Source organism: Syzygium oleosum, unplaced genomic scaffold (assembly GCF_021117445.2).
Source record: "Syzygium oleosum isolate NSW1041296 unplaced genomic scaffold, Sole_v2.1 Sole_v2.33, whole genome shotgun sequence".
NCBI lineage: Eukaryota > Viridiplantae > Streptophyta > Magnoliopsida > Myrtales > Myrtaceae > Syzygium > Syzygium oleosum.
The window spans coordinates 1,252,110-1,262,553 of record NW_026607517.1 but is presented as its reverse complement, the minus strand read 5'-3'; positions in this window follow the sequence as shown (position 1 = coordinate 1,262,553).

The following is a 10,444-nucleotide window of genomic DNA, read 5'->3' as shown; positions in this document are numbered from 1 at the left end:
TATATTGATGACGTGGTGGTTAAATCAGCTCAAAAAGATCATCTGGATTATCTCGAGCAAGCGTTTATTAGGACAAGGAAATACAAATTGAAGATGAATCCAACCAAGTGTGCCTTTGGAATACAAGCAGGAAATTTCTTGGGATTTTTGGTCAATCAGAGGGGAATCGAAGTTGACAAGAACAAAACAAAGGCTATTATGGAGCTTTCTCACCCTACGTCAAAGAAACAACTACAGATGGTGATCGGGAAAATAAATTTTCTAAGAAGATTCATTGCCAATTTGTCTGATAAAATGGAGCCGATGACACAGCTTCTGCGTCTCAAAAAGCAGGATGAATTTATATGGGAAGAAAAACAACAGAAGGCATTTGATTCGATCAAAGCTTATCTAATGAATCCGCCTATATTAATGCCGCCAGAAGCAGGCAAACCACTGAAATTGTACTTATCAGCTACCGATATAACTATCGGGAGTATGTTGGCTCAAGAAAATGAGAATGGGAAAGAACAAGCGGTATATTATTTGAGCAGGGTGTTAACTGATGTTGAAAAAAGATATACCGCAATTGAAAAATTATGTCTATCTTTATACTTTGCTTGTATGAAGTTAAGGCATTATTTGCTGCCAACTACAGTACATGTGATCGGTAAAACTGATATAATAAAATATATGCTATCCCGACCTGTTATAAAAGGGCGTATAGCAAAGTGGGCCTTTATCCTGTCCGAGTTTGATTTGATATATGTGCCGATCAAAGCAGTAAAAGGCCAGGCCATTGTTGATTTTCTTACCGAATATCCATGTTTACAAATGGAAGAAAATGAACAAAGTCTCAGTCAGGTGCTACCATGGACTATGTATTTTGATGGATCGCGTGCTAAGAGCATGGCTGGAGCTGGATTGGTAATAATTTCTCCCGATGGGAAACTTACAAGGTGCGTCTGTAAGTTAAATTTTGAATGTTCAAATAATCAAGCCGAATATGAAGCATTGATTATCGGATTGGGAATACTGATTGAGTTGAAAGCACAGTTTATCAAAGTATTCGGTGATTCACAATTAGTGGTAAAGCAATTAAGGGGAGAATACCAGTGTCTGAATGAGAATTTGATTGGTTATTACTATCTAGCTAAAAAGCAATTAGAGCAGTTCAGGGGAGTACGACATAGCCCATGTTAAAAGAGATGCAAATTTTGAGGCTAACGAGTTGGCTCAAATAGCTTCTGGATACCGAATATCAAAAGAGCTAGCTGACATCACAACCACCATAATACTGTCGGTACCTAATATTGAACAAAGAAAGATACCGATAGCAGTTAGCGAGGTAGTCCAAAAAGAGGATTGGAAGCAAAGTATCATCGAGTATTTGAAGAATCCAAATTCAAGAGATCGAAAGCTGAGAAGACAAGCCCAGAAATATGTCGTATTAGGAGAAGAATTATACCGAAAATCCTCAGATGGATTGCTTTTGCGTTGTCTTGATGAAGATAATGCAAAATTGGTTATAAGCGAAACACATGAAGGCGTGTGTGGAGCTCATCAAGCGGGAATCAAGATGAGATGGCTGTTAAAAAGGTATGGATATTTTTGGCCAGCAATGATGCAGGATTGTATTAATTATGCCAAAGCATATCTTTCATGTCAAAAACATGGACCGTTGCAACATGTACCTGCTATGGAGCTCCATTCTATTATAAAGCCGTGGCCATTTAAAGGATGGGCAATGGATATAATTGGTAAGATCTACCCACCCTCTTCTCATAAGCACAGTTATATTTTGTTAGCCACAGATTATTTTACGAAGTGGGTGGAGGCCATTCCATACAAGAGTATAACACAAAAGACCGTGATCAAATTTATGGAAGAAAATATAATTCATCGATTCGGTTTGCCTGAATCAATTACTGCCGATCAAGGTACAGTGTTCACTGGAAGTGAGGTAAAGGAATTTGCACGGTCAAGAGGAATCAAAATGATTTATTCCACACCGTACTATCCTCAGGCAAATGGACAAGCTGAGGCTACTAACAAGGTTGTTATTGGTCTTATCAAGAAACATCTAGAAGAAAATCCAAAGGAATGGGATACTTTGTTGTCAAGAGTATTGTGGGCATACCGAACGTCACAAAGATCAAGTACAGGTATAAGCCCTTATATGCTTACATATGGACAAGAGGCAGTTTTACCAATGGAAATAACAGTGCAATCTTTAAGAGTCCAATTACAGAGTGAAATGCTGCCTGAAGATTATAAAGATTGGATGCATATAAATCTGGATGAACTAGATGAGGTTCGTGCGGCTTCTTTGGATCAATTGATCGCACAAAAGAGAAGAGTAGCTAGAGCTTTTAACAAAAGAGTTAAAGTTAAGCAGTTTGTAGTGGGGGATCTAGTATGGAAAGCGATACTGCCTTTTAATCTCCAAAATAGAGAATTCGGTAAATGGTCATCAAATTGGGAAGACCCTATTTAGTTACCGAAGTGCTGAGTGGGAATGCATACAAGTTGATGGATGTCAATGGAAAAGAACTATCACGTTCCATAAATGGGAAATTCCTAAAGAAATATCATCCATCAATCTGGGAAACATAAGGAAATTTATTCATCTACTAGAAGTCAAAATATATTCTGATCTTGGTTACAAAGATTTGCAGATCCTTAACAAGTTTGAGATTTTGGGTTACAAGATTAGAATGTAAGGCAAGATTCGGGTGAAGTTCAGAAAGTTGTTCTTCAAGATACTTCATGTGACGAGAATGGAAGCGGACAACTTCAAACTTTTCCCAAGCTTCTCGAAGCAACTGTCTGTACCTGTTTGAAGAAACTTCAACCATGGATCTAACTCGAAAGATTTCATCTCTGACCATTCTTTGTTCTACACAACGATGATTCAAAAAGAAAGTAAGGAGTCGACGTGCCATATCAACATCATCTTTGGCCTGAGTACAAGACTCCTGGGTTTGAGCATATTCAGCCTTAGAATCTTGCAATCGGGAGAACTCCTTTTCAATTTGAAGTTGAAGAGCATCAGCTTCCACAACAACAGGTTCCAAATTCCAAATCTCCCTCACATTATGTTTGAATGCATCAAAGTTATCAGGGAATAAAGAACATAGCTCCCAGACTAGATCCAGAAAGGTAGAATCTGCAGACAGAAATACTTTGGATCTGAAAAAGTCTGTCAGGTTGGTAACTTCTACCTTATGATTGTTGTTCAATAATAAAGCATGGTGTCCTTGGGACAGCAGTTCGTGTAGTCGTCTCCATAAGGATCGATCACCTATAGAGAACGAGGCAAGTTGTCACGTTAAAGGGAATGAAGAATGGTCGTCAAAGGTCAGGTAGAAAGTTTACCTTCATAAGTATTACGACTATTCCGTGATCGAGACCAAAGAAGCAATGCCGAGATGAAGAACCATGTGAAGACATCATGAACTGAATTGTGAGTTTGCAGAGAATCAGTGGCAAGCTTAAACGGTTATAAAGGGAGCAGATCGTGGAGGATGATGTGTCGAATTTTCTCGGAGAGACGGGATGGAGATGGAATTTGAATCATGTATGTGGATAAGCAGTTATTAAGTTGATAACCAATAAGTTCAGAGAGAATGAATGATAGGAAAGATAAGCATTTGATCTTTCAGTTACTCAAGTTACAGTGGAGCAGTTATCTTTGAGTTGATTCAGATATCCAAAAGAACCGGACGAGAGATAAAGAGTGATATTCGGATAGAACATTTGAGTTACCGATTGCTAAAATATACAAATACGGGAATTTGCTTTATCGGGATATCTTACATTTGAATATACATCGTCGAATTTATTTTATCGGGATATTCCACATTGGAATATACAAAGATCGGAATTTGCTCTGTCGGGGTATTTTACAATTAAGCAAATGCAAAGAAGACCAAGAATGGAATCCAAAGAAATGGTTTCAACATTTTATCTCCAATTAGCCAATAGGGTTTTGGCTTCAGTTACAAAGTCTCTTAATCTAAGTTCTAGCCCGTAGTTTTCATCCATAATCTCTGCCCTTTTCTTCTCATGAACCTTAACTAACCCAATAGTATTATCAAACTCTTTCTCCAATTCCCTACATTTCTGCATCTTGCGTCTAAGTGTGGGAGAAAAGTTTGAGACTGTGGATTTTTGGTCTATAATTTGAGCATCCACCATCCTCAGCTCTGCTTCAAGCTCTGCTTTTCTGGCCTCCAAGCTTTGAAGTTTGCTTGCTTCAACTTTAAAATGATTATAGAAGAGACGAGCATCTTCACGCTTGTTGGCTAATTCATCCTGGATTGCCAGTCCTCGGCTTTCTCCAAAGAGAAGATGGGGAAGATGATCAAGATTGACTCTGATTTTAGTCACAGTGTCTACAAAGTCAACAGCGAAGAGATCAATTTTGTCTTGGAAAGAATCCGACAAAATAAAGGATGGATGGCCAGAGCATATTTCCTGGAAAAGATTCCTCGCTTGGCGTTCTTTGTTAGAGTCAATGATCAACTTTCCATAACCAGGCTCTAATAGGTTTAAGAGCTGTTCCCATTTAGCTCTAGCCACTTCTCTAGGAACTTCGGCAAGCATTGACAAAGTTGAAGGCCCTGAGGAATCATCAGTCGTTGAAGAACTGGGATGGGTACCTGCCAATATTCTTTCCAACTCCTCCCGTTCTGCTAAAGAGAAAATTTCTATCTGAGCAGATGGGTTGGGCACAGCAGAGGATGTTGAAGGAGGTAAGCCAGTGATGATCTGAGAAGTTGGTGGCACTTGCACACTCAAAGGGTCCTGAGACGTCGTTTCTTCAGGCGTTGGAATTTCTTGAGGTGCGTAAACAGGTATGTCGAAGGCTGCAGACAATAACATATGTATATCGATAACCGAATAGAAATTTCGAGTCAAATACAGGGCAATAACATTTACCAGTAAAAGTTAGAGGAAGATTTTCTTCAGGTTCTATGACATTGGTAGGAATATCCTGCGTTGGTATACCTTCTTGGGGATTTGAAACAGGAGTTTGATCTTGAATCAACTCAGCAGTGACTTCTATCAAAGAAGCAGGAATTACTGGTGAAGGATTTGGGGCTGATATGATAAGAGCCTTGCTAGGAGAAGCAACACTGGATGGATTAGTCTTGGAGGTATCTGGATTAATCAAAAGATATACAGGTTAGTGCTAATATGCACATTGCTAGTCTCCATAAATAGAGCAAGAGAAGTACCTTTTGGTGGGCGCGGTTTCATCATAGCTCGAAGTGTGAGCTCTGAAGATTGATCATATGTTGGAGGATTTTCTGGAGATTCTGAGGAACGAATAGTTACTTTTCTAAAGCCGCGTTTTGCTGGTGCTTTCTTTGGGGCAATAGAGTCCGAAGCCTTTCTTTTCTTGTTCACTCATGAGAGTATGATATTAAATAGGAGGCTGAAATCAAGCAAAACATATATTGACAATGAAATTACCTTTGGAAGGTTCTATTGACTTGGTTGGAGACTTATTCACAGCCTCAATTGCTTTTGGTGCTATAGGAGGAACAGCATCTTTTATTTTTGAAAGAATCAGATCCAGAGGATCTGAAAACACAGTCTTTTGATAATCTTTCCACCAAATGTCAAAATCGGCTGAAGAATAATCGGAGTAGCCAGTGAATTCAATGACACGAGACAATCGGTAGATACTCCGTATCAACGTGGTCAGCTCATTAAAAGGTTGATCATCCTTCAGCTTGCAAGTTAATTTATCAAAAGAAGCAACAGAGAAAGTGTAAAGAGCGGGAACAGGAACTCCTTGAATTAACCCAAGTTGCCTGGCACAGTATTGGGGAGAATAGATTTCAAAGCCAGCAGCAAACCTGCCTTTTGTCGAAAATCTCACGGGGAGATCAACGAAAGTCAAGACAGTTGCCAAAAATCACTTTTGTTCTTCCGAAGCGGCGGAAGGTAAGATTTGAATTGAGGGGTAAAGAAAGGAGAGAAGGAATGTGAATTCTCCTCAGTGGAATAAAGTTGAGAAATAAAGTACCGAAAACAGGAGGATGGTGTTTTAGGAACAGAGACCAGTTTCCTGCTCAAAGTTTGGCAGATTAGTTGGTCAGGAATAGAAACCGAGAGAGGCTGGATAACTTGATCTTTGGAAAACCAAGTGGGGAAATAGAAGGTTGCCCATGCTTGAAGAAGCCAAAGGGGACCACCAAAAACGCCACTAACTTCATCTAAAGCAGTGGAAGAAGAGGCATGGGCTAAACCCCGATAGAGTAAGGCCAACAGTGTCTTGCCTAAAGAAAGCCGGGTCCCTGAAGCTAAAGCAGAAGCAACAGCAACAAAATCATTCGAGACCCTAACTATAGGGTGGCGGAAAAGGAATTTACAGAGCGATATAAAAGAAAAGCAAGTGTGCTCCTCATCGGTATCGCATTTTCCTTTTTAAAGTAGTTTTTCATGAATGTCCCGTGGGCCATTTCAGAATCAGATAATTTGCCGAGCGGCGAATGAGAGTCTAGAGACAGGGTAGATGGGTCTGTACCCAAAAGAGAAAGCCTAGTAAGGCAGTGTACATCAAGCAAAGTTACCGACATAGGAGAAAAAGGGAAAAAGAAGCAGTTGGTCGAAGATGACAAAAAACAGGACAACGCGCCAATCAATTCCCGATTCACATGGTAGTCGAAGCAACTAAGACGCAAAGCATCGTGGATGGAAAGGGTATTCCAAAGAGAACCCTTAGAAGGAAGAAGACGAAGGTACCATTGATAGAACTCAGAATCAAAATTAGAGAAAGCCCTAAGGCGAGAAGGACGAGAATACCACTGGTACGCCAAAATAGATGACTCATGGACGGGAAGTACCTCAATCTGCTGACGAGGGAAGCGGTTTGACAGGCATTGTGGAACGAAAAAGTGATTGTGAGCAGCAGGGCCAAGGATATAAGAATCTTCAAAATCATTCTGTACAGAGAACAGATGAGATCCTTCTTTGAAATTATCAGAATCCCGGAATAGATAATATCGGTCGAGGGCATATGATGCAGAAAAGGAGAAAGTTTGGTCCTTGGAAGCTTTGGAAGCCATGGATTTTAGTAGAGTGTCGGAAAAGATTGCAGAGATTCAAAAAGGTGAAGATGAAGAAGAACGAAAAAGGAACGATTTTTATAGAAAGTGTTTTGGAGACGAAAAGGTAGGGGCGCGAAGCAAGGTGATGAAGCGATGTCAAGAATAGGTACTATTTCTTTGATATTTAAAAGAATTAAAAGTTCTTTTAATTCTTTTACAAGGGGGCATTTGTTTACACCAAAATCGGCATGGATGTCACGTCGGTTTAATGTCAAAATCCGATGGACTCAGTCGTAGTACGTTTGGATAAAATTCGGGAATGTAGTAAGCGTGAGTGGCACCATGTCCCGAACTCGTGGATCGGAGAGAATCGGTAATTTTACCGAAACATGAAAAGTTTACATTTCGGGAAATGTTGAAGCTACCGAAAATCGGCAAGATCACGACCCAGCCACGTGAATCGTGACAACAGGAAGTTATGAGCAAGAAGTGGAGATAGTAAACACGAGCAGATCGTGGGAGATCATTTATCCAAATTGGAAGTTATCCCAGCAGTTAAGATCAAGTTTTGGTGGACAATGAAATTGGAAAACGTGGGTAGATAAGGCAGTTATTGAAAGCGCCAAAATTCAAAGTTCGAAAACAAAGAAGTAACCGACAAGCAGTTACAGGGTAGGAGGAGGTATATGTACTCAGAGGAAAGAAGAAGATGACACCCACACAAAAATGCAAAAACACTCAAGTTTATATGCACTTTAGTTTCATTTGCACTTTTACTTCCTGCGTTTACAGCTTCCTGTAGCTTTAGTTAACCTTCAAGCCCTTTACCGCTTTCGTAGGAGTATTGTAACGTAGCTTGGAACTCTGTTGATCCCAGATCCATTTTCAATCCACTCAATTTCTACCCGCTTCCACATAACCCAGCACTATACTCTGTTTTTTCGCCACGATATTCCTAGAAATCAAGCCACAGAACCTACTTTAATAAAAACCGAAAATCATAGTTTCGGTGAAGGATATTCCTCGTCGCAAAACGAGCGAACAGGTACATATAGCTTAATACATCTTGCTGAAAGGGTAAAGTTGGGACGCGTCACTGCGGCACCTTTTCATATAATAAAGACTGAATTGAATGATTTCAAAAACAAGTTAAGATCAGCTTTTTTAAGGAAAAGAACGGAGCAAACCTTCTGCCGATGTTTGCCCCTTTCCCCGCACTTGCAGCCGCCGCAGGGAGTGCAACAAAAAAGTCGGCAAAAGATTGCACCGGGTAGAACTTGTTACGATAGCATGAAAAGCAGACTATGCAAGTCAAAACATATAAATGGTCAAAAGAAGGATATAGATGCAAGTGAGGCTCCTCCTATCAGTTCGTTTACTGTTGAAAGCGGGAGAGGGGGTTTCTGCATTTTGTCATATTCTTAGCCCTGAAAATATAATTTTGATAAAGTAAGAAGAAGAAGACAACATTACATGATATACAGAAGACATGCAAGAGGATGATCTGGCTGATAAAAAAAAAAGCATCGATCCATCCACAAAATAAGGAAACAAACAAAGACAAATACCAAGCTTCTTCTACGGCTCTCTGGATCGCATCCTCCCAATTAATCTACCAGAAGCCGAGTGTTCTTCGGGAATTCGCACGGCAATGATAGTTCCAATTCCTAGCCGGCGCTTGACATTAGGATCTGCCATCAAGAGCAGCTGTCAGGAGATTTATGCAAGAAAACCCCATAATGAGAAGATAAAACCAGGGACAAAGGACCTCAGTCACTTGCCTATATGTCGAGCACAGTCTCCGGGTGTATCTGCACGAGGCACCTAGACATTATTCGAGACAAGATTCAGCAGACTTCTTCACGATCTTGGCACTGTTATATAGAAGTTACTGTGCTACAGATATAAACTCCAACGATCACAAGGGCGATCCTTTGGCTTCCATAGAATCCACCACCAATTTCAGCCTACGGAGACGTTCAGAACCCATGTGTCCTTTCGAAACCTCCAGCATAACTAAGTCTACGTAGAGTACACAATTTTTTTTATAAAGTTGCTTACTTACCTACCCAGTGTAACTACGTCTACGTACATTCAGAACCCATGGGTGTCCTTTCTCTGCGATGCGAATGGTTGAATTTTGAGCGTGTGGAGGGAGCGACTCGATTCCCGCTATAAATTAACAAAGGAATATCAATATCATTTTCCCCGTATATACTCTTTTTCATTTGAGGGTTTGGAACCGTCATTAAGAACGATTTAACAACTGTTCCCGATGAATTCCAAACGCCGACATTAATTCTTTTCTGACCAGCCGAAGACTCCGAGGGGATAATGTTCATTGTTCATACTCTGGTGGCTCCAGAGGCGAGGACAGGCGAGGCTCGATCCCTCACCAAAGGCCGCAAGGGCGAGCTCGCCTAGGCTGCCTGCCGGGGTGGCAAGGGTTGAGCCTTGCCTGCCATAAGCTCGATCCGGGGAGATCGTGCCTCGTCCATGGTGAGGCTCAACCGTCCCCAGATTAGGCAAGGGCGAGCCTCGCCTCTCGCCTCTGGCCGATCGCCGAGGTCTGGGGACAAGCTGGAGGAAGAAGGAAGGGAAGTTAAAAAAAAAGAAAGAGAAAGAAAAGAAAAATAGGAAAAGTTCGAAAAATATTATTAAAAATTATCCACGTCAGCGCCTGCCGGACAAAGTTAGTTGAATGGACTGAAATTGGCATAAATACAAAAGATTTAGGACTCGATTGGCAAAGAAAAAAGGATTTGAGACTGAATTGGTACAATTGCAATAGATTTATGACTTTTTTTTTTGTAATTTTCCCGTTAAATATAACATGAATAATTAATACTTCTACAAGGTCTTTTCGATGGCAAGAAAATCTTTTTAAATGAGTAAATCTCGATCTCATGAAAATTATTTTTGTTACCACGTATTAGTTTTTTCTCAGTAGTTTCTATCTCTTTATGTCAATTTGCCCGATCGATTCAATATCATGAAGCTCGCACAAGCCAGGGGAAAAAAGAAAAAAAGAAGAAGAAAGAGATAGAAGAGCCATTGTAGTCTACACATCGATTCTCTTAGAATCTCGAAGAAGATGAGGAACATCACAGTATCTTCTCGGAGCGTATGTCTTGGAAAGTTTCAAGTAAAGTAAGGTGATTTCTTTTGGCCGACAAAGTACCAGCAATGTTGTGCATACACATGGATTTACAAGATTGATCGACCGATCGAGAAAGTTGAAATGAGCGTGTTGTATGACAAAAGGGTCCGTTGTCTTTCGATTTGAAACTAGTTCTGTGAGCCAAATTTTGCATCTCTAGCTTTACCAACGGAGGATTTACTATGTAGAGCAAGTTTTTGCAGTGTGATACAGGATATACCCCGTATAATTAATAGTTTGT